General features: G+C 44.9%; 1 pseudogene; it reads right to left on the reverse strand.

Moving 5' to 3' along the window:
• Positions 1-210: 210 nt before the first annotated feature.
• The window catches only part of LOC149298458 (neural-cadherin-like), a 68566-nt pseudogene continuing 42311 nt past the window's right edge, over positions 211-26465 (reverse strand).

Consider the following 26465-nt stretch of genomic DNA (forward strand, 5'->3'; position numbering starts at 1 on the left):
TCAGTTTAAAAACAAACATTATTCCTGCCTCTTTATCAAGAGAACAGACGTATAACCAAACTGATGTTCGGGGGGGGGGGGGGCGAATAGGAAGGGTTATTAAAGACTTGGAGCCAAAACATGTAAAATAATGCATCTGGGACAGAGAACGTAAAGATATAATTAATAGCTACAATACTGGTCACAACAGCAGAGAAGAGACTATTGAGGCTACTCACTTACAATGTTTTCCCAAACAATAGGTTTGTACAGAGCAGCCAATGCTGGCCCGTTGTTGTTAACATCCAGAAGGTGTAGAATGACAGTTGCGCTTCCTGTTTGAACTGGGATACCCCGGTCTGAAGCTACAATGACCAGGAGGTATTGGGAAGTCACCTCCCGGTCTAGGGCTTTCACCACTATGACAGCCCCACTTTGGTCAACATAAAACTGACCGAAGACATCAGACTCCGTGTGAACGCCATAAACAAACTGTCCATTTAATTCGGATCAGGCTGTGGGAAACTGAAGAAAAATCACAGTCCCGGACCTCGATGGTAAGGTTAAATCTCCGTTCCTCAGGGATCTCATAATCCAGCTTCTTATTAAGTTTAATTATCGCGTGTTTCTCCTTTTGGTTGCTTTCAATAGTGAATGCGTGGCCTGGGTCTCCTCCAACGATGCTAAATGACAATAAAGCGTTTTCTCCATCATCTTCATCTACTGCCACCACCTGAAGGACGTTAGAGATGATTTCACTTGTCTCCCAGACGGTAGCATGCCACGTATCCTGAGTGAACACCGGTGCGTGATCGTTTATATCTAGAACATGAATAGTTGCCGTACCGGTGGAACTCATTCCTCCGCCATCTTCAACTTCAATAAGAAGAAAGTAAGTATCTGTCTCTTCACGGTCTAGGTTCCCGAGGGCTGTAAAAATAACACCGGTGGTGGAGTCTATGCCGAAGATGCTTCGGTTAAGCAAATCCAGGGGATTGTTAACGATGGAGTAAGTCAGAATAGCATTGGAACCCTTGGTTCAACTGCACTCATCTCCATGACGGACGCGTTGGCAGGAGCGTTTTCCAGCACATCTCCACTGCAGGTGTTTCTCTCACAGATGAAATGCGGTACGTGGTCATTCACATCATCTACATAAATGATCACATCGGCAAATCCTGTGAGGCCATCTCCTCCTTTATCTGTGGCAAGAGCCACAAACCTCCAGAGAGCGTGTTCCTCGCGATCCAGAGGCTTTTGGGCAAATATTCCTCCTGTCCTTTCATTTATGGTAAAAACATTACCTGCTCCACTTCCATGCAGAGAATACTTCATGGTTCCTTGTTCTCGGTCATCTGGGTCTACAGCAGAAACCTTGACATACGTCAAAGAGTAAACACAGTAGTATTGTTATTATTGGCCAAGAACATTTGAAGAATACCCCTAACCCCCTTGTTCTGAGAGTTATAAGGAAGATGAAGTCAAACAAATTCTGGAAACATGTTCAAAGTACCAGTACCAAAACCGGTAAGTGTGACAGTTCTTCCATTATGTGACCTTGGTACTCGTTCTGCGAGAAAACCGGAGCCTCATCATTTTTGTTCAACACGTTGATCATGACCGTGGTATAATCTTCCCACTTCCCGTCCGACGCCAGCACAGTGAGTTCATAGACCGGCACCTCCTCGTAATTCAGTGGCTGGAAAATGAAGACAGCGCCGGTTTCTGGGTCTACATCCAAGGCTCCCCCGTTATTCCCAGCTGTGATCTGATAGCGGATCTTTGCATTCATCCCTGTAACATAAACAAACATTCTGAGAGCTTCTTCCAAACCAAACAGCTTCCCTTTAAACGGAATGACTTGTATGTCGAGTCAAATGAATGATCCGCATTACTGATAAGCACAGGAATGAGATATTACTAGTTACTGATAATTCCTTTGCTCACCAAACTTCCGTAACATGGACTTTATGTAGATTAGCAATTTCTTCTTGGTACAAAAAATCAGTTTATTACCATTCTTTACTCTTTTGAGAACTAGGGGTGGAAACCCCTGGTCTAGGGGTATCAGTTGAACTATCCTTGGTCACATTCCTAGACCCAGCTGAACTATCCTTGGTCACATTCCTACATTTATAACTCTTTGGGGGCAGAGCTCTGTAACTCTCTTACAACTCGGTCACACTTATTTCACCTTCGTCAAGATCAGTGGCACTGACAAGGGCAGCAATGGACCCCACGTCCTGGTCTTCCTGCACGTTAACGTGGTAAGCGCGCTGAGCGAAGGCCGGCTGGTTATCATTAACATCGCTGATGAAAACGCTCACGTACGCCGAGTCTGCAGAGACGAGAGGCAGGAGATTAAAATACTTCACAGAGGCACTTCTGTCAGCCGCAATTCCTTAAACTGTCCGCCCGCATGTTAAATGAAAACTAATATGCAGACAATCCGCGGACAGACCCTGCGGCTCGGAAACAACTTATACAGCCGCGTTATTCCAAAGCTCTTGAAGATGAGATGAATGTGGACGGGAATTTGTTTCAATGGATAACACGAGTATAACTCCCCATGTCAATGGCTCATTTAAAAAAAAAAAATTATTTCTGGCCCAATCGCCCCAATAACGCATTTTATTGGGGTTAATTTGTTCTCATTTGCAAACCGTGCTGCTCTTCAGAGGAGCGTTAGGACGTAGATCCTTTTGAACACCATTATAAATTAATGATATTAGTGAATTTCATTAGCATTGCATAAAAGAATACATTTCATTTTTTGCGCATAACTTAATTTAAATACACAAAAAGTTACATGATTTGCATAAGCTTCTGGCAGCTTAAAGTCATTTTATACGAACAGAACTGCATGAGTTAATCCCGGGGTTTCTTTACATGTTGAAAGGTGTGCCCAACCCTAAATATTTAAAAGGTGAGGAGGTAACAGGGCTGAGAGTTACCAACGTAACAATTGACCCTCCCTCTGGCACTGCAGCAGGATCAGACTTTGGGGTATCTCAGCAGGATCAGATGTTGGGGTAAAGAGGGGCATGGATATCTCAGCAGGATCAGACCTTGGGGTATGGAGGGGTATGGGTATCTCAGCAGGATCAGACATTGGGCTATGGAGGGGTATGGGTATCTCAGCAGGATCAGACGTTGGGGTATGGAGGGGTATAGGTATCTCAGCAGGATCAGACGTTGAGGTATGAAGGGCTATGGGCAGCTCAGCAGGATCAGACGTTGGGGTATGGAGGAGTATGGGTATCTCAGCAGGATCAGACGTTGGGGTATGAAGGGCTATGGGCATCTCAGCAGGATCAGACGTTGGGGTATGAAGGGCTATGAGCACCTCAGCAGGATGAGGCATTGAGGTTTTATGGGCTATGGGCTATGGGCACTGCTTTGTGAACATACATTGGGGTGGTTTGTGGGCAACTTCGCAGGATCAGACCTTGGGGTAGGGAGGGCTATGGGTATCTCGGCAGGACCTTGGGGTGGGGATGGTTGCGGGCAACTATTTAGGAATAGATCTTGGGATGTATGCTGCATTTTGGTTGAGCAGTAAGGCCACTGTGCCAAAATAAACCCCATATTATCCTCACCAGAATTGGGTTGCCCATGTTTTCCAGGTCGAGCAGACTCTGATCCATCTGACGACATAACTTCTAGGAGATACGAGCCCTTGGTCTCCCGGTCAAACACGGCAGCTGTGTAAATGACTCCCGTCTGGGGATCGATGTGGAACAGAGCATGGTCTCCGCTGCGATCTTCTAAAATAGAATAGGTGATCTGGAGCAAGACAATCAGACCACAGTTAGCGCAGGCTGGCTTGAAAACACTTTGCTGATATGAGGTGGAACTGATGGAAAACCACTAATGCTCTTTGTTGCAAAGGCCTGGAAGCTTTTACTGAACACGTTCTGCCAGGACTACATATATTATTAACGTAACAGTAATGCTGGTGCGCAGGAAATGCTGCGATCCAATGAGCAAAAGGTCTGTCTGCTCTTTATTATTTATTTGTGGCTTTAACTGACACGTGACCCCTCGACAATCAACAATCTGGCCCTAATACCAGACAGTGTTATCAGGCGAGAAAACCCCCCTATGTGGCATCAGTAACTCTAATTAACGTGCTGACCCCCTGATCTAGTGTAGATATTGGTATGGCTGTGTCCCACGGATCAGTATGGCCCTGTACTATGAACTGGTATACACCCCTCTCCTATGGATCGGTATGGCCCTGTGCTATGAATTGGTATACACCCCTGTCCTTTGAACCAGTATGGCCTGATCCTATGAATCAGTATTGCCCTGTCCCATGAATCGTAATGGCCCTGTGCTATAAACTGGTATGCACCCCTGTCCTCTTGATAGGTATGGCACTATGCTATGAAATGTTATGGCCTTGTCCCATGGATCGGTATGGCCCTGTCCTGCTGATTGGTATGACCCTGTCCTGCTGAATGGTATGGCCCTGTTTTACAGTTTGGTATGCCCCTGTCCTACAGATTGGTATGGCCCTGTCTTACAGACTGGTATGGCCCTGTCTTACAGATTGGTATGCCCCTCTCCTACAGACTGATATGCCCCTGTCCTACGGATTGGTATGGCCCTGTCCTACGGATTGGTATGGCCCTGCCCTACGGATTGGTATGGCCCTGTCCTACGGATTGGTATGGCCATAAAGCACTTTGTTTTACATGTGCAAATTACAGGAATATATGCTATGGCTAGAAGGACCAGGGATATCTGAAGAACATGCGTCAATGGGTGCAGATTTTATAAGTTGGTACCGCATTTAGTATACCTAGGAACACAGAGCTATAGGAGTCAGAGTGTGCGTGTGATGAGGTTTCACGTATGAACTCACCTCTCCATTCAGTCCGAGATCTTGGTCAGATGCAGACACCTGGAGCACAAATGTTCCCAATTCAAGGCCTTCTGTAACGGTGGTGTCACGGAGCTGGCTAGTCCGACCGACTATCTCCGCTGTCTTGTGCTCCCTTAGTCTGGGACACCACACTTTCCCCGGTTCCCCAGTCACTAGCCGAGACTCAGTGTAGGGTAAAACCAAACGAAGACTCATTTATTTTAGACACACAGAGCTGGATATATCCAGCAAAACACACATTAACATAAAACAAGATATTGGGACACAAACCGCCCCCTTAATCTGCCTCTCAGAGACAACAGGGGCAGTAACGGGATTAACAATACAATAGGGGGGGGAGACTGATTTATATAACATTAAACTGAAAGAATGGTGGTCACTCCCTGGTGGCAGATCCTGGCTGTCTGCCGGAGATAATCCCCTCAGCCAGTGATGAGATGATACTGCTGGGGGTAGCCACAGAAGCCTTTACAAACCCAGGGCCCATAGTCAATAGGGAGGAGGCTGGCAGTCAGGCTTCTCCAGTGGTCCCAGTGATGGAGGCTTCCGTCACAGGTGGCCTCATATATGGACGACGTAAAGAAGGGCACAATGTCATTCACATCTGCAATATAAACAAGTCCGGCTTCACATTTGCTGTTCTAGCAGCGCAGGCACAGAATTGATATCCGAAGATTCTACCTGTAATGTTAATGTACACCGTAGTGAAGGCAGCCAATGGCACAGCAGCAACGGTCTGAGCTCGGATCTTCAGGATAAAAGTCCTGGTTGTTTCATAATCTAAAGGTTCAGCTACAAGAACGGAGGCAGAGCCTTCTTCTCGATTTACCGTCAGGTAGAAACGAACGGGCATGTTAGTCTCCGGGACCAATCCTTCCTCTAAATTGTACGTCACACGAGGGTCTCCCAGCAGTGAGGAAGCTTTAACGGTCTGTAGGAATGGCAGAACATTGTGTAATTAACAGTGAATTACAGTAAAAAGAAGCCCTCAACAGCAGGAAGTCCACTCGGAAATGACAGACATTAGAAGGGTGATTAAGGCTCCTTAGTGGTGATGTCTCCATACCCCGTTCCCTCTCACTAGCTTCATATCAGGCCTAACGGGAAGCAGATGTCTAGATGGGAATGATCCCTGGTAGCCGGGCATGAGGGAGAAATCCATATTCAAATGAGATCATACACCAATGGGCAGAATCCTTCTATGACTCCTACCAATGGCTGGAAGCATTGTACAGTTCCCACCGACGGGTGGAAAAATTCCACTGGTTTCCAGGTCAGAGGTCACGTCATACCACAACAGGCGTATCTCTCATGGTATTTTCCGGAATCACCAGGTCATATCTTTCTTTTTCCCAGACCAGAGGCTGATTCTGAGCATCTGTGATTCGAACGGCTACTTCCACCTGCGTGCTTCTATTTCCTCCGTCCACGGCCGTGACCTCTAGTGTTATTAATGATTTCTGATGGGAAAAAAAAGGTTAAGACAAAAAAATGAATTACATTCACTTAAACCTTCTCCATTCAGCAACCTCCCCGACAAAAAAAACAAACCCAAAACTGCTCTCCCAATTGATTTAAAAGCTGTGAGTAACAGATGGTTGAGGAGTTTCATGCACCACTCACATACTCTGGTACTCAAAGTGTTATTTAGTTGTATGGTACTTTTCTTTTTTTTGTATGGTTTTTCATTCTATCGCCCAACCAATTTCCAATTGCAGAGCTACCCAGAAGCACGTATCAAAAAAACAAGAAAAAAAAGACAGTGGACGATTCCCAGCAAACAGCTGGCATTCTGCAATGGAGAGTCTCATTTAGCGGTAACCTCGGGGACTCACACGGGGGCCTTCCAATCAGTGTCCAGATGTCGTCGTCTGGCCGTAGAGACTTTTGATTTCAGAAAAAGCAAACATGACAGCTTGACAATGCCTTAAAACTATCCAAAAAGCCCCGTTACGTCCCCACTTAAAAAGCCACCAGCTGTGTTTGCAAAGCATAAAGTTGAAATATCCAAACACAAAGCTACTCGCTGTCATAAGAGATACATTGTAGTTTTGCAATATGTACATTAAACCGGTTACTTAATATTAGGAACAAAAGAGAGATACAAGTGCGCCATATCTTATTATTGCATTATATATATAGTGGCTTACAATCCTACTATAAGTCATATTGTATAAAGGGGTCTGGGGTCAGAAGGTGACCCCGCGATATTTTCATTTAAGAGTACTATCACTTGTTGAAATGTAAGTTGGTTCTCTAAACACGGCATGTAAACGCTTGCTACGTTACCCGAGATATTGGCTGGCGAACATAAAGCCACCCCGTAGAGGTGTTAATGCTGAAGGCCACTGGTTCCTCTCCAGACACCGAGTACGTGATCGTTCCATTCACGCCATAATCGTCATCACGGGCCGCAACGCGGAGGAAGCTGGTTCCCACAGCAGCATCTTCTCTCAGGAAATCTGGAAAACAAGAATGAAAACATTTGAATTCTATGTTGTCAACTGGGGTCCCAAATACCCCATGGGCGAGCTGGCCAAGCTCTTGTGGACCAGCAGATCTAGGAAGACTCTAAACGCTGAATTCCACTTAAAGCTATAATTAGAAGAGGACAGAAGAACATGATGGGGACTTGGTGCTTGTAGAGATCTCATACTCTACCCACGGAAACATTCGTAGTGTTTGTTCTCAAAGCTGGGGTCGTTGTCATTTTGGTCCTGGATCTGTATGTTGATCTGGCACAGCCCTATGAGAGGCTCGGCCGCCTGGTCTGTGGCTTTCATGGTGACGGGGAACTCTTTCTGCTTCTCCCGATCAAAGCTCTGAAGGGTTGTCAGGACTCCTGCGTGGGAAACGTGTTAAAGAAAGCACGGAGGCAATGTGACTGGCAATTCCTGCTATAACACGTGAACATTTTCTCATAAGCTTTTGAGAAAAAAAGCTTGGCTGATTAACCTGACCAACAACCATGGTTAAAACCTGCATCACCGAGCCTATCTGACCCACTGGTTTTAACAGAATCAAATGAAGCTCCAAGATGTCACCTCTGTTGACCCTGGGGTAGAAGGGTAGAAGCGTATACACCAATCCAGCAAAAAGCATATTAAAAACCTAGAATACAAATACACTGGGAGGAAAGTGTGTCCTCGGTCACCGTGCCGGAGCCCTTCTCTCCATGCAATGTTTAAAGGGCTTTAAGGTATAGGAGGCGGTGGCACCTGTGTACGGATGGATGCTGAATGCAGGAAGAGAGCCCTCGCGATGAACGATCCCGTATTCCACTTGACCGTTGACGCCAACGTCTGCGTCTTTCGCCTCCACCTGCAGCACAAACGTTCCTGGGGGCTGGTTCTCCAGGACTACGGCGTGGTGACGGTACTGGGCACACTGGAAATAACGTTAAATCCACACATTTCTTTTAGGATCTGGCTACATCTTGTAGCGAAGGACAGTTCTAACACGGCTTTAGTTCGTTGGCGTTCAGTAAGGGATTATTCTTCTAAGCGGTTTTCTGGAGTTAATGTATGAAGTACCTGATTGGAAGACGGGCTTGTTCTGGTTGACGTCATCGACTCTCACGACGACTGTAGTCGTGCCGGTGAGGCTGTGAGGACCCTCCGAAGCGTTGTCATCTGTGGCGGTCACATACAGAACATACTCGGCTCCATGATGCTTTGGAAGCAGGTTAGAACCAAGACGGATTATTCCTGTTAAATGGTTTGAGGATAAATCAGTCCCATTGTTACAAACCCTTAACCCAGGGTAAGCGATACCCCCTACTCAACTACTTAAGAATGTCAAGTTATAGTTACTGTGATGGAATTCTGGGGAGGAACTTGATTTTATCTGAATTTTCTTCCTAAGGTAGCAGAATATGCAAGAAATCGTCAGGTATCTGTAAAAAGCATTGGTGGTATTTTACAAAAGAAAGCTCCCCGTACCTTTCTCGGAGTCAATAATAAAGTTTCCTTCTCTATTTACTTCCAAAATGTTGTAAGTCACATGATCTCCATCTGGATCAAAGGCATGTACGGTGGCAACCAGGGTGTTGGGAGCCGCTTCCTCCGATACAAACGTTCTGTATCTGGAAAACAGTCTCCAGAGTACAAAATCAAGTCCCTCCGCAGAGAAACGCTGCCATAGAACCATTCAGTGCTACCGCCTACCCCGACGCTCGTGAAACACCAAACCTATAGGTCTTCTGAGCCTAAAACTCATCCCAGCCTGACCGCCCCCGGCAAACCACTTGTGAGAAGTTATAGAAGGAAGTCTATGCAGTCGCCTTTCATTTATGGATCGTATCGGGGGAAACTCTCGAGCCTTCGTTGGGAGAGACCCGATGAACCACAATGTATTACAACGCATTAGGTTATGGGAGTGAAGCTGATACGCCGGCTGTAATATTTTACGCCATGAAAAAAAAAAAGACCGAAAGGTGACATTCTCCCCGGCAGAGACGTAATAGACGTTCTATGCCAGGCTTTAAAACGTATTGAGCTCTCGTCTCCAAAGAATCGCGGGAATTACAGACATGTCATCGATGATAATAGGTTAAAAAAGAAAAAAAAAATTGCATGACTTTATGATAAATGAATTTGTGCAAGCGGAAGAAATATGAAATGAGAAAACCCTGAATGAGAAAAAAAGGGTAACCAGCGGCCATTACGCCGAGACGTCTGCTCTGTCCGGATCACACGGCTGCAATTCCAAGGAGACCGGAGAGGAGATTATTGGAGAAATGAGGGATTCCCCAATACGCAGGACCCTCACTCACGAGTTTCTCCAATAACCCGGACCCTCACTCACGAGTTTCTCCAATAAGCCGGATCCTCACTCACGAGTTTCTCCAATAAGACGGTTTCTTATGATGTTGTTCGGATCACAGAATATCGTGGAGTTCTGCTTTGAGCTCCCTGCATTGCCCCTAAATCAGATTCACAGAGCTTACAGAGAGAGAGCACATGGCAATACATATCCGTGGGCTCTGATCACTGCAGGTTATAACAGGGATCGCTCCATAGACTCCCACAGATTTCTCTATTAATTGTTTAAAAGCAGAACACACAGCAAGATTTTACATGTGGGGCAGTCACCATGGAGACCAGTGGGTTGTTAAATGTAGTGCAGTCACCATGGAGACCAGTGTGATGTTTGCCATGTAGCACGTTGTCCCAGAGTTCCGAATGGACCCCTTACCGGTACCGTCCAGCACTCTGAAGAGACAGCGGTGTTTGGCAGCGGACTCTCTGTCCAGGGTCCTGAAGAGGGTCACGGCGCCGGTCTCCCAGTTCACCCCAACAGGACAGTCCACGGGGGAGACCGGCTGGAATGAGGAGACATTGAGTTCTCCAGGTTCCAGGGCGCTCACAGCAGAGCCCGGGGCGGCGTCTTCTGCTATGGAGATGGCATAGAACGCCTGGGGCACGGGGGATGCCCTCTTCCACCTGAAGAAGCCCGGAGAAGCCTCGGCGTTGGTCCCTTGATCCGGATCGTGGATCTGAACACCACGAACCTCAGCCCCGCCGTCTCATCCAGGCTGATTGTGGAGCAGTTCACAGGGGCAATCCGGGGGGCATTATCATTCTAATCCAACACATGCACGGTGAGCACGGCCAGCTCGCTGACGGTATGCCCCGGAGAGGAGCACCGCTGGCAGCACAGCCCCAGCCTGAACACATACCGGGAGCTCTCCTCCCTGTCCAGCACCTGGGTGGTCTTCAGAGACAGCTGGGCATACCTGTGGTGGAAATAGACCTCAAACAGAGACCCCCTGTCTCCGAGCAGCTCCAGATGCACCCGGGACCTGTTACCCCGGAGCACCAAGGCTGGGGGCTGATTCTGTTCAGGGGGATGTTTAACCCATTCACTTTAGTCCCTATGGGCCAGTTCTCCTGCACTGACCCGGAGAAGACTTTTAGGTCTTTTAGGTACTTCATCAGTCCAGGTGGCCAGAGACACCAGAGCCGACCTGGAAAGGAGGATGCAGAGCAGGCAGCCCCTGAGCCGGGTCCTCATCACACCCAGCAGGCTAGGAAAAGGGGATTCAATGGAAACGAGAAGATACAACGTATCAAAACCCAACAACATCTGCGATCCTCCTGAAGCTGAAGGTAGTTTGATGCAGAAAGCCAGAGATTTGGTCAAGTTGGAGGCATTTAGGGCACCCCCTATGGGTGGAGAAGGAGACATTCAGCCCGCTCTCTGTGTGTGGCAGAGACATCAAGGGGTCTGCTAGGATGTGATGGGAAGGGAGAGGAGGGGGCATTTCATTTACCAAAACAAGCCTTTGATATACTAAGCGATGCGTGAGACGGGGCACGAAGAACATTCAGAATTACCCTAGAATAAGACAAAGTACGGCGCAATTGAGATTTATCCTGTAATTAAATCAGTGAGCTTTCCATTGGGAACAATATACGATGTGTTAACTCTCGGTGTGCCAGCGCCGGTCTTTTTGCCACTTGAAGGGTCAACAAGGTCACAATGATGACAAGACAAATTGCCAGTCGGAGGATGTCCCCCTTTCTCTATATTTACGTGTATCAGTGATATTATCTGATATTATCGCACATCCTCAAACCAGAAAGTCATAAAAAATTTGAGGGGGAGTCCTAAAAAAACACCCATCCAAAAAAAAAATTTATTTTTTTTCTGCCCGTAGGCATAAAAAAGTGAAAAAGTGAATTTGAGGCGTTTTCTTCTGTTCTAGAAGGTATTTCAAATGTTACGCATTTTTATTCTTTAAGTGACCTTTGGAAACATTTTTTCCATTAAAATTATCAAAGGAAAGATCTGGAGGCCGGCTGTCAGCGTGACAGATTCCGAGGAAGAGTGACATAGCCCATCTCTTTCTATAACGTGTGGCAAATGTAATGACTCGTAGAGCTGTAAGCCACTTACGATGTCATTTGTACGATGCAGTCTTTGGTGTATGATACCCCGGGGACATCATTACAAACTCAAAAGCCAGCAGGATAAATGCTTTAGAACCCAACATGTATGCGGTGGAACAATAGGAACCTTTAAGAACCCAAACTTGTAGCCCACTGCGCCATCAACCTCTTAACTTCCAAAGCAGATCTGCAGCAGCTGTAGGCTCCGCGGACCACCGGGTATATGGACGTTCCACGGCACTGAGTACGCGCACAGGCAGCAGGTCTTTATAATATAAAGACGCAGATATGCAGACAAAGCTATAATATAAAGACGCAGATCTGCAGATATAAAGTTATAATATAAAGACACAGATCTGCAGATATAAAGTTATAATATAAAGACGCAGATCTGCAGATATAAAGTTATAATATGAGGACACAGATATGCAGATATAAAGTTATAATATAAAAACACAGATCTGCAGATATAAAGTTATAATATAAAGACATAGATCTGCAGATATAAAGTTATAATATAAAGACGCAGATCTGCAGATATAAAGTTATAATTTAAAGACGCAGATCTGCAGATATAAAGTTATAATATAAAGACGCAGATCTGCAGATATAAAGTTATAATATGAGGACGCAGATATGCAGATATAAAGTTATAATATAAAGACGCAGATCTGCAGATATAAAGTTATAATATAAAGACGCAGATCTGCAGATATAAAGTTATAATATAAAGACGCAGATCTGCAGATATAAAGTTATAATATAAAGACGCGGATCTGCAGATATAAAGTTATAATATAAAGACACAGATCTGCAGATATAAAGTTATAATATAAAGACATAGATCTGCAGATATAAAGTTATAATATAAAGACACAGATCTGCAGATATAAAGTTATAATATAAAGATGCAGATATAAAGTAATAATATAAAGACATAGATCTGCAGATATAAAGTTATAATATAAAGACGCAGATCTGCAGATATAAAGTTATAATATAAAGACACAGATATGCAGATATAAAGTTATAATATAAAGATGCAGATATAAAGTTATAATATAAAGACACAGATCTGCAGATATAAAGTTATAATATAAAGACGCAGATCTGCAGATATAAGGCTACGATATAAAGAGCCAAATCCAGTGAAAGTAACGCGTGGCCGAGCCAACTACCCACAGCCATTAATATCACATTTGTTGCACGAAGTCAGAATTATCCGGCAATTAAACACGGAACGTCCAGAACATGGCAGAGAACCGAGGGGCATCTGGGGGCGTGCGGGAGGCTTTAAATAACACATAGCAAACAAAAATGGCAGACGGCATTATTACTTTTATTATTATTACTTATATACAACGTATCAGCACCAAGAACTTGGAACGATCAGCTTTACACACATGAGAGGGGAACCGGCACGCCGCGGCCCAGCGAGCGAATCAAACCCCAGAACATGGACATAAACTCTGCACAAAGAGTAAACAGCGCTACAATATAAACCCTCTGTGTGCCACAGCGGCGTTCGGCCCATCGCCAGGCAAACACAATCGTATCGTTAAAGACATATAAGCGAGCTGCAAACATCTCAGATGCTACATCACAACAGCATAAAACACAGGGTTTAACCCTTTCGGCCCAGTTTGTATTTTAAAAAAAACCAACTATTTATTGATAAATAAAACCACATGCTTGTCTTATAAACAAGCCACTCACCGGCCCTCCGTGTCCTTACTGTAACAGTTCAGCCGGAGTCCAAACAATCCCTCCAGGGGGTAGATTTTGGTGTAATAATCCAGACCCCAGAGCTCTGCCGATCTGCAACCAATATTATATTCCAGGGCCTTGGCCTGCTGCTTGATTGAGCAGATAATTCCCCAATTCACCCCAAACAGGCTTTTCGGGGGGCAGAAAGTTGACAGCAGCCCCCCACGCAAACTTGTGGGGTCTTTTGGGTTTCCATTTCTTAATAGAAAGAGTGGCTTAAGAGGCAACATCAAAGCAGCTCTTTGGAAATCACTGAACAGCCCAGCAGTCCTGACCCAGGTGGATCAATCAGGGCCGCCCTCTACCTGCAAGATCCACCTCCATTCCTACCAGGAGATCCTGACAGCCTGCGGGGGGGCAGACCTCGCAGTAACAATACGTGAATAAACCGTGATATTCATCGGAGGACAGCTACAGGAGCTGTAACAGGGCACCTACCGCATGGAGAGGGGCAATAATAATCATTATTATGTGAAAGATGTATAACGGGGCAATATCTGCACTTTATGCTATAAGATTGGACTATAGTATGTGCTATATAAGGTTTCAGACATGGCGTCTGTTCATCCTCACCCCAGCCTCAGGGAGAACCGGGAAATTAATGGGGTTCATTGTTAACCAACATATTCAATGATGCAACATTTTTTAAAAATAAATGATTGTATCGATAACAATAATAATAATATTATTAATAACAATAACAGCAATACTAATAATAATAATCATAAAATATAACAATACTAATAGTAATAATATTATAAATAACAATAACAGCAATACTAATAATAATAATCATAAAATATAACAATACTAATAGTAATAATATTATTAATAGTAGTTATAATATTATTAATAACAATAATAATAACAGTACCGTATTTGCTCGATTATAAGACAAGGTTTTTCCCAGAGCAAATGCTATGAAAAATACCCCTCGTCTTCCGCTCAAGCGGAAGTTGTCTACGCCAATCGCGTAGAGCTCTACACGCTGCCCGGACTACGCACCGGGGACTCAGAAGCACCGGTAAGTTTGGAGGAGGGAGGGGGAGGGAGTGTTAAACGGGGGGCATAAGGCATTTCTGGAGGCAGAGTGCTCTGTGAAATGCCTTTTTACCCCCTTAATGCCACTCTGCCCCATAATATGCCTTTTAACCCCCTAAATGCCAGAGTGGCATATAGGGGTATAAGGCAATTCTGGAGGCAGAGTGGCACATATGGGGTCAAAAGGCATATCATGGGGCACAGTGGCATATAGAGGGTTAAAAGGCGTATCATGGGGCACAATGGCATTTAGAGGGTTAAAAGGCACATCATGGGGCACAGTGGCATATAGGGGGTATAAGGCATTTCTGGGGCAGAGTGGCAAGCCTGGGGGCAGATGTGCATAACTGGGGGGGGCAGGTTGTAAAAAAAGGAAATAAAAACAAAATATTTTTCTCAATCATAGCTTTTATTAACAAAAAATTGTTCACATAGTTTACATGAATTAACATTTACTGGTAAAACTTTTTTCCTATAGGGTCGTCTTATATTCAGGCTTTTTCTTTTTTTCCTAAATTAATATTCAGATTTTGGGGGGTTGTCTTACAATCAGGGTCATCTTATACTCGAGCAAATACGGTAATAATAATAATAGATACGGGAATGTATTAGGGATGTAACACTTTGTAATAATGTATCAACGTCCTCATTACTCGTGCTGCATTTTATTATAGCTGAATCGTTACAATTCTCCAAAATGACAAGATTTTTTATCTTTCACTTACATTATCTGCAGCCCTAGCACACGCTATTGCTGGTGATCATGTGACATTTGGATGCCCCCCTGTTATGCTCAATGCTTGGTGGATGAGCTTCGTAAATCACCGCAACACATGCATTTGTAGCTGACCACCGTGCAGTAAGATAAGTACTTTCATCCAAAGTGACCCCTACCCCCATTACCCCTTCACAGTAAGTCAAGGGCTTTCGCGTTAAAGAAGACGATACATTTCTCCGGCAGCACATCTCCTGTCTGCTGTCCTTTGTGCTTAATATAATTGGATATATAATAATATATAATATTATATAATAACGGTTTAATATGAGGGAAGCACATACTTCACCCGTGGCTACAGCGGAATCTTTGTGTTTAATATAATTGGATATATAATAATATATAATATCATATAATAACGGTTTAATATCAGGGAAGCACATGCCTCATCCACGGCTAGAGCAGAATCTTTGTGTTTAATATAATTTCATATATAATAATATATAATATCATATAATAACGGTTTAATATGAGGGAAGCACATGCCTCATCCACAGCTAGAGCAGAATCTTTGTGTTTAATATAATTGGATATATAATAATATATAATATCGGTTTAATATCAGGGAAGCACATGCCTCATCAGTGGCTACAGCGGAATCTTTGTGTTTAATATAATTGGATATATAATAATAATTAATATCATATAATAACGGTTTAATATGAGGGAAGCACATGCTTCACCCGCGGCTACAGCGGAATCTTTGTGTTTAGGCTTTTTATGTAAATTGTCCCATTTATGACAATCTCCAAGCCGCTAATGATACCTCCAGACTGAGAGGGTGGATGATTGCTCTGCTATACAAATGCGCAGATTGCAGAGTGTATCATTCTGTATATACAATACAATTTGTAACAATGCATCCCGGGAACATGAATACAGAAGTAGGGGAAGGTGATTGGAGATTATACAATGGGCCATTTTAGGAATATCAGTTTTAAAGTGTTTTATATGCAGGGAAACGACGGTCCCTCTTTTTCAAATGTATCTGTTTGTCTTGGTCTGTCAATTCTAAATTTGTCACAGCCTTTGAATGTATGGACTGTATGAGGCGCTGCAGAAATAACAATAATAATAAATAATAATAATAATAATAATAATAATAATGAAGCAGTTCTATGTCCAAAAGCAGGCAGTGTTAGGTCGCCCTCTGCTGGAGAAGAAGCGCAACTACATATAAATCAAGGTTCTTGCTCAGGCTATTTCTGTTCTTCCACCAGGGCTAAGAATATTTTTTATCTTGCATGTTGACATCTATGATTTTTATTTGTTCTATATTGATGCAAACCTGCATGGAATTCACTGTCGGTTCCATTAGTATTGTACACATGGAGTTGCCCCTATGTGTAAGATATTATAGAGGGGGGGGGGGGGTGTATGAGGTACATGTAGTGTAAATGTATTGGTCCAATGGAGGAATTTTTTTTACCCCTTTTCTGATATAGAAAAAAGTCTGTTTTTAACCAATGGGTTAAAATGTAGGGCTCTATATTTTTAAATTGCCACAGTAAGCTTTTCCGTATTGTAAGATATTATAAGGGGGGGGGGTATATGTGACGCGACTCAACTGTTAATATTTTGGTACAATGGGGGAAATTTTTTAACCCCATGTAGAATGTTGAAAAATGCAAGTTGCTAACTACTGGGCAGATATCTGGGGCGCTATATCTTTACATTTCCACTGTAAAAACACATCGTATTGTAAGATATACCGTATTTGCTCGATTATAAGACGAGTTTTTTTCCAGAGCAAATGCTCTGATATAATTATTAATAATTATAATCAGACCTCAACTAGGTCTGACTATGAGACTAAGATCCAGATCTTTCCCCTAGAGGGTTTAGCACTTGAAAATAAGGACAATTCATATGTTAAGAGTTTTTCGCTCACCTTTTTACTATCTGTAAACAAAGGTGCTGACCATTCTTTGTCTTTATATTAATATGTTGTGAGTGTGTTTTTTTTTTTATATACAAAACAAAATAAAGATTTAAAATAAAAAAATAATGGAAAAATGCCATAGTTGGCACTTAAAATGCGCACGGGTTTCATCAGGCTATAAAATGAGCATAAAGCGCCGCCTTGTGGCCATAATATAAAACGACCCTTAAAATCTGGAACGGTGCAGTTAACCCCAACTATATAGTTACATTGTCACCATTATGGTAGTGGAGACAAGGAAAATAACATCAAACTATTGAATTTGAGTCATGGCAACTCAATGAGGGCTTGTTTACCTTCCAGCCTGTTGTGGGACTTTTCTTTAAGGCAAACCTGCAGGTGTTAATTGAATGACAGCTGACCCCAATCAAAGTTTGGTTCCGCCCCCTGTTTGAAGGTTAAGCTTAGAATGTTCAGGCTCGCCGTGCAGACGATTACTCTGGCTCTGCCGCCCCACACAAACGTAAGGAAAACATCTTGTAACAAACAACTACCGATAGTTTTAATAAGAGATTGTTTATGTGCAAGTGCAAACAAGTGCAGTAATATATTAAACACTGGTAACAGTGCAATGTCTGTAACAAAACTTGGGCCTTCCACACCCCCTAGCATGCAATCACTCCCTCTGCTCCCACAACTCAAAATAAAATATTTGCCACACTGGCTGAGTGAAGACAGAGTTAATGCAGTCTTCCATCGTTCTGACCATACTGTAACGTTGGGAGGTCCTCTCCCCCGTAATCATCCCCAGAGTCCCTTTTTCCCCTCATTCACTAAGCTGCACCTCTCTTTTACATTTCTCCCTGTAGCTCAGGGATAGCTCAAATAAACATTGTGGTGTTGGTGTGTGTGTATGTGAGAGTTCCTGTGTAGGTCAGGAATCATGGAACATTTAAAGGGTCGATAAGACACCTGACTTTCATGCCGCTATGTAAGAGTATTTGCTCTAAATATGTAAGACAATACTTGTGAGCTGTGTGAGAGATACTTTTTTCTTTGTTCCTACAGTAAGAATGGATGGAACTGCGCACCTTGCCTATTATTTCAAGTTGTAGTTGAAGTTGTAGCTTCGATTCTCCGGGCTAGGCTTAACCCCCCATTAACCCCAATAATGACACCACACTCCATTGAATATGGATGAGAAAAGGCCACAGCCGATTTTATTTGAGTCATTGTCACGCCAAAACCTGAAACAATAAACATAGGCGCGTTAACAAGGACAATGACTCGAGACACAAACATGTAAATATATACAATAAACACAATGCACACACCAAGCTTGCCAAGTAATCCAGGTACCATAACCAAATACCACTTAAGGGACATACCCAGATGCCCCCACCCTGACCTGAGGTTCCCAGCACCGACAGCCAAGAACCTCCCGCCAGATGTTACCAACAATTCACTTACCACCAAATTAACCCCCTGGATACCTGGCAAGCTGCCGCCAAAAGCCCATCCCTTGACACCTTAAGCCGGATGGACTCCCCCCTAAAGAAAAAAAACAAGGCCTTTTCTATCCCCTCCGTAGTAGCCAAGTTAAAGAAATCAAGTCCGACAGATGTACCCCATCACCACTAAAACTAGGGCAAAACTCCTCCAATGCAACATGTCTAACCACCACCTCGCGACGTCGATGCACAAAACTCGCCATTAACTTATTAACCTTACCACGGCTACGCTCCATAGCCGCACTATCCCTCACATGACGCCAATCGCATCTCGGAATCATCTCCGACCAAGCAAACCAGCTCCAACAAACGCTCAACATCACCCCCATATCCAGGCCCGGACTGGCCATCGTCACATGACCCTGCTGCACGTCTGCTTCCCCTGTGGAGTAGAACAGGTTGTACGCTCCGCTCAGACTTCCGTGGACATCATCAGTTCAAGTGAGGGAGGCTGTATGAAGGAGAATGGGAGATTGAGTGAGTAAATTAATCAGCATCTGTGAAGGAGTGAGTGAATGAATGAGTATCAACGTATGAATGAATATCTGAAGGAGTGAATGATTATCTGAATTAGTGAATAAATATTTGTGAAGGAGTGAATGTGTGTTTTAGGGGGCAAAGATGTCACAGGAAGGCCCTGAAATCATTTAGTGGAAAAGATAAGGTATTGCATTATTTACTCGTTAATATTTATTTCAAGGATTAGTCGCACTAAATTGTGGCTTCAGGCTTCCCATGTTCAATGACCAAGTATTATGTATGTATGTATGTATGTACATATATGTTTTTTCATAAAAATGGGCTGCTTAGTCTGAAATGTCCGGGCCTTTTTTTGTCCCAGTCCGGTCCTGCCCATATCATCCCCAGCGTGGAGGCCGTTGCGCCTAACTGCGGCTCTCCGTCGGGCCCAGTACACAAAAGAGTGGCTGATGATCCAAACGATGAAATGAGGCCCTGCAAAGGAAAAACTGAAAAAAACATAACGAGCAGAGGAAAGAAACAACCAAAACAAATCACAGTCAACTCAACAAAAGCAACGGCCTGATAACATCCGAAAACAAGCTAACTCACACCGACCGATTCTCCGGATGACTCCACCATCCAACCCCAAACGTGCCGCCTCCGTAGCCGCCCCGATCCGGAATGAATGCATCCCAAATTCAGCCAACGCCAACCCAAATTACCAAGCCCCAGCCTCATCACATGCAAAAACTGAAACAGATACTGGTGATAAATCCCGATGAACCAAGAATGACACCCCACTTGCCGGCCGAACACCCCAATAACGCTGCACGCACGGCACAGGGCAAAGCATACAACCGTACCGGCTTGCCTCGGCGCAACACATCCGTTTTAGAAGACCTCAACCAGATAACCACAGAATCACCCTCACACGCGACATCCCGCAAAGCCAAACCACCTTGCACAGACTTAGTGGACTAACCAATTCCGACACCCGAAAAAGGCCAAAGCAAAAACCGCCTAAAACAAGAGCAAAACCGTCAAAACAAATACCCTGCAGCACCCCAAACAATCTACAAAGAAGTCCCGCAGAAACGCTGCATCCGCCCGCCTACCGTAACAGCTTAGCCACGGCAGTATCGCGACGCGGTTCACTGGCGTTCTCCCTTTTAGACCCAGACTGACCCGAGCATGCACCTGCCTCGGCACGCTTAAAGCACTTGGACAGGCTGTGACTACTCCCACGTTCTCCCCGATAACACTCGCCAAAATACAAAAAGCCCGCAGCCAATTTCCGAAAGTCTTCGGAATTTTCCTCCACCTCTTGTCGGACTTTAAATGCACCCCCAATGGACCCAAGAGACATACGCTGTCTGCCGCGCCGCATCCGGCACCACACCGGCCAACGACCCCTTATCACCCACACCCTCGCCGACCTCAACCTCAGCAGACGCCCCTGCGTCCCCTACATCCCCTACGTCTGGCCCTACCGATGGGGGTACCTCACCAGCCAAACGCTCCCCAGCACCACCTGCCACCGGAGCCCCTGGCTCCCACGCACCCCTAACCCCCGAGGCCAAGCTGGCCCCTTGCCCACAGGCCTCCAACAAAACCGAAGCCCCTGCAACAAACCCTGAACCGACCCACTGACGCCCTGGGCAACGCGCTAATCAACTGCAATAGACACTCACCGACCGATCCCCCGGCTGCACCGAACCGCTGGGCCGTAGAATCCTGTGCTGACGTCGAGGGAACCTGTGGAGTGGCTGCCACCGAACTCGCACTCACAGGCTGTAAGGCCGGCTGCCGGCGATCCTCAGCATCCCGCTGACTCCTGGAAACAGAAAGACACCTGGAATGTGCTGCCAAAGACCGCAAACCCGATGACCTCTCCCGCCACCTCAACGAAACAACCCCCCCAAGCCTGCACCCCCGTAGCCCTGTCCCGAGATACCCGCCAACCCCCCCCGCACAGGAGAACGACCCCACACCATCTGAACACCCCGACCCTAACACTGCAAACCCCCCCCTATCACGAGAAGAACGACGCACCAACCAACTACGCCGGGACAGGGAACGAGAACACCTAACCCGCTGAGAACGGCCAGATGCACCGCTCGCCCCCAACGCCCCACCAGACCTGGGAGAACCACCCGCTGGGCCAGCACCCCCGGCCCCCACTAAATCAGCAGAAGAACCCGACATACCACAAAACTGCCAAGGCCCAAACACGCTACCCACAGGGGAAAGACATACCCACCGACCTCCTACCTTAACCCACCCCCCCCTTACGACCCCATGGAAAAGGGGGACCCCTCACAGGACCTCCACCTGCAACATCCCCCCCCCACCTCCTGCTGCCCCGCGTACTTCTCTGGTCGACTGCTCCCAGCACACGCAGACCGCGATGCAGGATGCACCCGGCCGTCCATCCGGCTCCTCTTCCTCCCTGTCTCCAGATACAGGAACTCTGCTCCAGACGACACCTGATCCGGGCCTCCTCTAGGCCCCGGAAGCCTAACACGACTGCTCCTTCTCCTGCAGCTCCGGACACTGGATCCTATGTCTGGGGAGCGAGCTGGCTCCCTGTCCGGCCTCGGTCTCCACCAGCTCCGGAACATCCCACCGTCGCCTGCCGTCCGCCGCCTCCCCTCCGAATCCAGGACGATCCTCGCCGGGCCTCTCCTCCTCTCCAGGACTCAACCGACACGGCAGACGAGTCCTCTTCACCGGCCTTCCAGGCCCTCGAACCGGCTCCAGTGCAGAGCCATGCTCCAACGCAGCCTTCCGCACGCCAGTGAGCAGCTCCTCCATGTCCCAATCAACCCACCAACCTGCAGGGGCGGTCAAAAGACAGCAGGGGTGGGGGAGAAGCAAAGTCAGAAAACAAAACAGAAAAGCCAGAAAGCAAAACAGAAAAGCCAGAAAGCAAAACAGAAAAGCCAGAAAGCAAAACAGAAAAGCCAGAAAGCAAAACAGAAAAGCCAGAAAGCAAAACAGAAAAGCCAGCTAAAGCCCAACAGCACACAGACACGCAACCAAGTAAGCAGAGCCCTGGAAAACAGCCACTTATATAATCTACCCCCAACTCCACCCCCAAATTCAAATGTATTCAATTAACACCTGCAGGTTTGCCTTAAAGTGTCGTTTTATATTGTGTCCACAAGGTGGCGCTATATGTTAACTGTATAGCCTGGTGCATGTTTACACGCATAAACACACGCATGTACACAAAATATGTTCTGCTTAGCTTCTTATCTGTTGTTTGATGCTGTAGGCTGCAGGTATATGGCGGCACAGAGCTGCCTTTAGGATTTCTGTGCTGAGGGCAATATATATTCATATTCAAAGCTGGGTGGCTCTGTAATAGATTTTAATACACTATAAATGCTCATCCCTGGTGAGCTTTTGCTGCAGGAAGATCCTGTCTGTGTAATGTATAGTTAAATCTATGAGATTTCTCCAAAGTCTCCTCGCCTATTGAGTTATACATTATACAGGGCCAGCTCAACCTTTCTTGTTGGAGGAAACCCCGGGATTGGACCCTTCCTAATAAACAGCGAAATGCACTTCTCCTTCCAGCCCTCTCTTTATTAAACAGAGAGTACCTTGTTAGGTGATACACCTGCCAATTGTACAGCGCTACAGAATATGATGGTGCTATATATCAGTAATGAATAATAATCACTTTATCGCTCTATACGCGCGTACAGTATTTTGTTGATACTAAGAGACTAAAGGACACTTGAAATCTTTATTGTTTTACATTGCGGAGTTAGGAATAAGGATCCTGGGTGCTAAAGGTTTCCCCGTCATCCCTTTTGGGTATCCACATGTATTACACAGTAGAGATTTATGACCATAAACCATTTTCGGCAGCCTTTTAAAAATATATACGTTCAGCATATTAAGAATATTTAATTGTGCCACCTTCAGCTCCCTTTCTTTTAAACTAAATATCTACAAATAATTCTGCTCATTGGAAATTGGATGAGCCATTAGTTCTTTTAAAAAATAATGGAAAAATGTCATAGTTGGCCCTTAAAATGTGCACGGGCTTCATCAGGCTATAAAGTGAACATATAGCGCCGCCTTGTGGACATAATATAAAACGACCCTTAAAATCTGGACCGGTGCAGTTAACCCCAACTATATAGTTACATTGTCACCATTATGGTAGTGGAGACAAGGAAAATAACATCAAACTACTGAATTTGAGTCATGGCAACTCAATGAGGGCTTGTTTATCTTCCAACCTGTTGTGGGACTTTTCTTTAAGGCAAACCTGCAGGTGTTAATTGAATGACAGCTGACCCCAATCAAAGTTTGGTTCCGCCCCCTGTTTGAAGGTTACGTTTAGAATGTTCAGGCTCCCCGTGCAGACGATTACTCTGGCTCTGCCGCCCCACACAAAAGTAAGGAAAACATCTTGTAACAAACAACTACCGATAGTTTAATTAGAGATTGTTTATGTGCAAGTGCAAACAAGTGCAGTAATATATTAAACACTGGTAACAGTGCAATGTTTGTATCAAAACTTGGGCCTTCCACACCCCCTAGCATGCAATCACTCCCTCTGCTCCCACAACTCAAAATAAAATATTTGCCACACTGGCTAAGTGAAGACTGTGAGAGTTAATGCCGTCTTCCATCGTTCTGACCATACTGTGACTTTGGGGGGTCCTCTCCCCCATAATCATCCCCAGAGTCCCTTTGTCCCCTCATTCACTAAGCTGCACCTCTCTCCTTTTTCCTCCCTCCTTACAGTTCAGGGATAGGTCAAATAAACATTGTGGTGTTGGTGTATGTGTGTATGTGTTTGAGTGGCTGTGTAAATCAGGAATCGTGGAAAGTATAAAACAGTCGATAAGACACCTGACTTTTAAAAATATTTGCTCTAAAAATATAAGACAAAATACTTTTGTGAGCTGTGTATAAGTTAGAGCGGCTGTGTTCATATTTACACAACCACACTGTACAAGAACCCTTAGGTATGGAGCCAGAAACCTTGTCCTTTGTAGGCATCCCACCTAACCACAATGCCACAACGCTGTTATGCGCTTTGTCTCCCCATTTGGCGTATAAAGCCTGCCTGTTCCTGAGGAGATGTGCGTAGGGGCGGCAGGCGAGTGTAATATATCCGTGGGGTGTAGAAGTTTCCAACTACGTGGTGGCGCAAAGGTTAGGTGTAAATCCTCTGATACAGAAGGGTCCTGGTTCGTTCCCCCAGCTTGACTTATGTAAATATATATAAGTTTTAGGACGAGTGCATGTGAGGATAAGAGGACTACGGAAAGCTGAAATTCTTGGCCGTGCGGGTGGCACAATGGTCAGGTGTCTTATGCGCCATATGAAAGGTTGCTGGTTCAATTCCCATGAGCCCTAACAGTAGCAGTGTCTGTGGTGTTGGTGTTGGTGTGGTTGTGTATGAGTATGTTTGTGTTTGTGTGTGACAGTGTGTTTGTGTATGTCAGGACTCATGGGAATTGAATCATGAGATAAGGCACCTGTTTTTATGCCGTTATCTAAAGATATTTTGTGCTGAAAAAAATAATAATTGGTCCATACAGCTAATTATATATTTACACAGTGGATTTTTTCCTCAAACACAACCTTGAGGAATCAAGCCAACAACCCAGCACATCATAGGCAGCCCACTTAACCATTACACCACAAGGTTCTCACAAATGGCTATGCTCCCCGTGGATATATAATGCCTGCCTGTGCCTGGATCACGGAGCCGGTATATAAATGTGAAACAGAATCATTTGCATGACTGCCGTGTGGCGTAATGGTAAGCAATCCATCTTCCATCCAAAGGATTGCTGGTTCCAATCCCAGCACATCGAAAAGCTTTATTAGTAAGAGATATGTCCTTTTTTTATTTATATTACAAAAAAACCTTGCATTTAATAAATGGATTGCAAAAAGCCGGGTGAATTTGTGATTAGGAAGTGAAGTTCATATTCTGGAAATATAATGGATGGTGGACGTTGCTTACAGTCAGGATGTGTATTTTGTTACACTGTGATGTGAGGGATGTCGATGTTGAGGGACCTAATAGTAAGAGTCAATGAGCACCCAATCTCGACTGGCTCCTTTAGTAAAGTTTCCGAGAGAGCGCAAGGGTCCCTTCTGGCTGCCTGTGTTAAACATAGAAAGTGACGGCAGATAAGAAGCATTCGGCCCATCCAGTCTGCCCAACCTCTGAATCCTTTCCTTAGTATCTGGCCTCATCCTATATCTAGCTTAGCCCTATACCTATCCCATGCTTGCTTAAATGTCTTCACTGTATTAACATCTACCACTTCTCCTGTATGGTGATTGCATGCATCCACTACCCTTTCTGTAAAGTAGTATTTCCTGATGGGCCCGTTGATGTATGGTGAATAGTACACGATGGCAGGATGCTCATGCTATTGGAACAGCACAAAATATATACGTAGAGAAGCATGTTTCCTTGTATAACATTTTGGATGATTTATAATTTACAATACAAGGCAGAAACTCTTCCTGCTACCAACGCCTCTTGTTATACAACCCAGCACCCTGCTTGCTTTTTCCAACGCTTTACGGCATTGTCTGCTTACCTTTAAGTCATCAGTAATTATTACTCTAAATCCCTCTCGTCTGCTGTCACTGGCAGAACAGCATTCCCAACGCTATAGTTTGCCTCACTATTTCTACATCCCAAGTGCATTCATCCATAATAGATAAACTCAAATTCACCTACTCTGAAGACTTAGATATACGCGCAGCCGCTATAATAATATATATTTACCAGGAATTGAATCACCATTACGCCACAAGACAACTAGACTTTTTGCTGTTTTGCCATGAAACAAGCTATATCTACATATATTTTGCACTATTTACCTCTCCATGGACATAAGATGCCTGCCTGCTCCTGACTCACACCTGTACCTCATTTCCTCAATCAAAAGTCTATTTAACCCGGGCGTTTCTCCAGCCTTCCAGCCAGAACTTTGTGTTGGTCCTGTGGAGCAGATGCACTGGTCTTGAGCGTGGAGATTGACCGGCAAAGGTTTGTGAATTCTGTGATTTTGAAATGAATGCAGCCCTCTAGATCTACCCCCCAGAAGCAGAGATCGTTTCTTTAAGTCTCACATAGTCAGGGTATGCATAGTTTTTTGGTACAAGTTTATTTGCCTTTTGTTACCTAATGCTGTGAAAGTAATTTCGTTGTTTTACATAAGTTTTTCAGTAGTTTGGTTACTTTAAATGGTTAACTTCATACTTTTAG

Source organism: Sceloporus occidentalis, unplaced genomic scaffold, assembly GCF_023333645.1.
Source record: "Sceloporus occidentalis isolate IW3139 unplaced genomic scaffold, rSceOcc1.0.p SCAF_32, whole genome shotgun sequence".
NCBI lineage: Eukaryota > Metazoa > Chordata > Lepidosauria > Squamata > Phrynosomatidae > Sceloporus > Sceloporus occidentalis.